The following is a 5,033-nucleotide window of genomic DNA, read 5'->3' on the forward strand; positions in this document are numbered from 1 at the left end:
GTATACTTCAAAGCAATCATAAAACCTTTCATAAGTGAAAATAGCATAAGCATCAGTTGGTTTTTAATTAGCTTTATAGGGGTTTTGTAGATATCTATAAGAATGTTTCATGACTTGCATTGTATATGACCGTGATAAAGCTGTAGGTTATGGTTGCAGCTGCAATAAAACCTTTATAAATTTTGAATATAGCCAAGCAGCTCTAGATTTGTTACTTGGGTATACCGTCATTCAGGATCTCCATGTCTTCCTTCTCGAAAATATCGACCAGGGCAACACCTCGAGGGTCGGAGCGGGGGCAGCCCCAGCTTGGGTGGTGCCCGTTCAGATTACCAACCAGGTTGCGCGGTTCCGGTAGTTTAGCTATGGCTTCGCTGAGTTGATCGTGCAGGTTTGGCAGCCGTCCGCATGGCAGGTATGCACATGCGACGGAGATGTTCGCCGGTGCCGCCAGCTGGACACCAAGTATGGGAAGCTCGGAGTCCATATCCGGTGTTGGCCAACTCATCGATTTTCCGACTCATTTCGAGGAGGGCGTTTTGCGTGCTTGCGTTTGTGACATTGGCAAAGGAGTTGCCTCCGTTGCGTTGTTCGACCATTTTCCTTGCGTCTGGATACGAAAGACCTCTGTCCACCTTGATGCGTTGAATTTCATTCTCCCGTTCATAACTCGGGCAGGAGCGATTAGATAGTCCGTGGTTGTCTGCTTTGCAGCTACTGCAGAAAGGTTTCTGGGGACAGGGACGGTCATTGGCGATCGGATGATCACCCGAGCAATTCCCACAAATTACTTTTGCAACTCTACACCGGAACTTGGTATGGCCGAACGCCCAGCAGTTGAAGCACTGCATGGGTGATGGATAGTACGGACGAGTTCGACACTGCGTGTACCCTATGTCTATGTATTAAGGTGCACACGTGCCGGGACAGGTCACGATGAGGGTCGCCGTGTTGACCCGACCTGATCCGTCCCGTCGTGTGATACGTCACACTTCTTTTACGCCTTGATCGCTGAGGTCAGCAACAAGGTCTTGTTCTGTCTCTTTGATGGCATCTTGACAGCTGACCACAAACCTCGTGGAGTTCAACGAAGGGTGCGGAGTCACTTCAACGGCTGAACCGTCCAGTAATATTTTGAGTTGCTGCAGTTTCTTGTAATGCTCGCCACTCCGCACCTTAAGCGCGTAGGTTGCTCCGCGGGCTTCCGGAAAACCTCCCTCTATCTTCGCATTCAAGTGCTTTTGAACCGATTTTCGGATCATAACCGGGTGGCTTGCAAGGCTACGACGGGTGTTGTCTTCTTGCATCACGCCTTGCAAACGCAAGATGCGCACTTCCCCATGGTTCCCTTAAGGGTCCATAAAATACGGCAAAGTTGATGCATTTTGATCATGCTCATATCCTCCAGGGTCCAGACCGCCTCCTCCGCCATTACGACGACCCCAGCCTGAAAAGAAACGCTCAGTTCGGACTCACCAGAGATTCGTTTATGTTGCCTTGCCAGAAAACTACCGCCAACGACAAAAACGGCGGCGTTTACAACACTACACAAAAAGCACGACTCAAGTCTTCTGTTTTTACCAAGTAAAGGGGTAACACTAATCGATTAAATTCGCGCACTACTGAATTGTCTTATTTGGAATCTACTGAGGTTTGTTTAATGTGATTAGTGGATATTTTTTATGCAAATGAAAAGACTAAGCGTTATTAGTTCTGCTTTGCTTATTTTCTAGCCCATTAAAAATTCTCCCTACCGTCCATTTTTCATATATAAAGTCTCGTAGACTTAAACTAAAAAGAAAATGCATGGACTCTGTGCTTGACAATAGAACTTAAACGGTAGGCCTAATAAGCTAGAAAAACAAATATAGTTCCAATCTCACCGAAAAGTGCATTAGCCCGCTGTCAATTCAACACGATTGAAACCGAAGCATGCTTTACTTTTATTACTATTTCATGCAACCACCAACGAGGGGTGCACCACGCTTCATGAATCACAAACACTTAAAACATGTAGTGTATGTTTATAGTGCCCTGTCAGGAAGGGGCGGCTGCAAATCTTACCCCTCCCTCCTCACCCCCGTCTGTATCACAGCTTGCAAGAAGAGCATAGATTTTTTGCATATTTTTCTTCCTGTTTCCCGTCTGTCGTTTCCGAATGCCGTTGATGTTGTTGTTGCTCTGCTGTATATGGAGCACTTGCATGCGGGGAGATCCCAATATCTGGCATGTGGAATAAACCAGTCCAGTTAGTCCTATTGTAATAGGGGGGAGAGTGGGAAGGAAGTGATGCTTGAGTTTTATGTGCATTTTTGTTCCACTCCCCTCCGACGATGACGACGATGCCACAAAACACCACTCGTACTGTGGTGTGGTAGCACTTGCGGGAAATGGCAACAATTTTGCACTGCCATCAATCAAACTGCGATGAATCAGAGCGCTCTGTGAGTGTGTGGCGAAACTCGTGTTCCCATGCTTGAGGAGTGCGGGTGGAAGCATATGAAACATATTGTTTTCCTTCCTGTCGAGAGGAGTTTTCTCAATTCGGTCGAATAGGGAAAGTGCAACCTTTTTTTTGGAAACGGTTTGTTTGTTTTGTGTTAGAACAATTTAGTGATTTTAGCTTTGTTTTAAACAATGTTGCTCCTCGAATGTTGCTGCTCATTTCATCCATGATGAATAAGGAAGTACGAACGAATCTGTTATATTAAAGTCCGTGATGTTCCCTTTGAAAATGAAAAGCCATCACAGACAAGACATCCTCTATCCTTGGTGAGCTTCACGGTTGCTCATCAGGACTGCGACATGAAACAAAGAGTCTTACGCAACTAAGCTTCCTGCTTTGGGGGCTTTTTCCAAACTGCTGCTGCTGCTGCTGAAAATGATAATGTAAAACATTTGCCAGAGGGCTTAAATTCAGCATTTAAGTAGCAGCAAGCAGTGGCAGCCGACAGCGCGAAATCTCAGACACATTTCACTTGGAATGTAGGAACATGTTTGCGAAGATTCTGAATTTAGGATGAAGGTAGAACGATGGCATTGGACTAGAAACAAGGAGACAACGACGACGGATGGCCCCGGGAGCGATGTTCTTCTTTGCAATGGTGATACTGGCATTGCAGTTGCTGATGCTGCTGTGGCTTCTGTTCGTTTCTGATATTTGACAATGAATTGTGTGAGAATTCAGGTAACGCTTGGAAGTGTTTTGCGTATGTGCCTTCGGGGCGATTTTGGGTAGGTTAAAGTGAACAGAGTGACGTTTTGTTTGATTGCGTCACTGTGAAATGGATCTAGATGGGAAATAAGACAGACCTTATGAATCAATTTAGGTGTTATTTCACTGTTTAAACATGTAAGAATGCTTTAAAACTTCAATTAAACTAGAAATTATGTTTGGGACTCAAACTTTGTAGCTATTCATTATGGGAGCGGGACATTTCGCCAAAGGTCATTTTGCCGAATGGGTAATTTCGCCGAAGAGCAAGCCATTTTATACGGTTTTGAACTTTTCTTAAAGCTCAGTAAATTTTGAAATCAGTCTCGAAAAAAGATTAAGAAGGTTCATTTTTTCCTACCTGGCATGCAAATCAAATATAATGTTTCCTTCTTTTGGACATGATCAGTTTTGTCAAGTTGAACTGATTTTGTTATTTTCAAAATAATAAATATTTTTGATTTATAGGAATGATTCTTTTTAAACATAACCAGTTGATTCGGTTTGATTCATGATTGAAATTCGGCAAAATGACCCATTCGGCGAAATCCAGTTATCTATTTATAGATCAGTTACATTTTTGATTTCTGTCGACAAACTTAAGCTCAAAAATTATACCTGTCTTTACCAATATTGTTCTATACACCAGACCAATCTCTTGAAAATGGTAAACTATTTAGTTCGGAATTAACTCACTAGTTGAGTTAGTATCTGTATAAAACTTCGTTTCATCAAATCTTATGGAATAAAGTTCTCGTGATATGTGCTAGATAGAAGGATGTGGACTTCTGAAATGTTGTTTAGATTACAAGGGCCAACACTACAGTTCTATCAGCAGGTGTCTCTAGCGTTGATTCAATATCTCAATGGCCCGCTCCTGATTCGTCCATTGGTTTTAGCGCTATACCAACCTTCAACCATCCATCGCCTGCCTGTCACCTGAACACTCTGGGACGCATTGAAGATTGCACTACGGAAGCCCCTTCTTCTCCCGCCACAGTCGAGTTAATCCAGTCATCGTCCTGCAGTCGTCCTGGACCTGTGTGTGTGGGCTTGGAGAAAGGGTCTTCTAACCCACAACTCAAAGCAAGTATGCTCGTGTCATCACCAGTTCCGCTCCTGATTCGTCCGTTGCTTCCAGCGCCTCACCGCCTCAAGAGCAACAACCGGCTGGTTTGACTGAAACGTCATACTCCGATGGCTTCAAATCCCACATCAACGATGGGACATACAGCACTGCACCGGATCTTGCTCGCCACGATTTGGAACATCCCAGACCAGAACGCGCTGCCTGCTGCCTCAAAGAAGCTCATGAGCCTCTCAACCTGACTGCCGCTGACTCCGACTACGATGTCATAGTTCATACGGAAACCTGGCTCGATGACCGCAGTAATTCATCTCAATTATTTGGCAGTCCATTCACGGTATTTCGAAATGTGGTCGTTGGGGACGTGTGGTTCTGAATATGGCGATGAGTTGGCAAAATGCTACGCAGTAGTAGTAGTAGTAAGTAGTAAAATTTACGTTTATTTTCTGGGTTTCATGTATTCAACATTTGATTTAACATTTCAATTGGTTAGCCTTTGGCTCTTCATCTTTGTTCTAGTTAATTGGTTATTATAATGTTATGATTGCGTTTAGCGCTAATTTACAGGATACCCTTTGTGGGATTGTTTTGGTTTGAATTTAAAAATTTGATAACCTACCTACTTGAGCACCTAACTACTTAAACTAGGTTGCCAAATCACGAATGATCTGGTGGTTTGATCGCAGACAGGCGACTCTGAACCTTTCCAGCGTGGAAGTCTTTCGCTCCTCG

This window comes from Ochlerotatus camptorhynchus, unplaced genomic scaffold (genome assembly GCF_037179485.1).
Source record: "Ochlerotatus camptorhynchus isolate MF236.1 unplaced genomic scaffold, CSIRO-AGI_Acam_v1.1 ptg000077l, whole genome shotgun sequence".
Classification (NCBI taxonomy): domain Eukaryota; kingdom Metazoa; phylum Arthropoda; class Insecta; order Diptera; family Culicidae; genus Ochlerotatus; species Ochlerotatus camptorhynchus.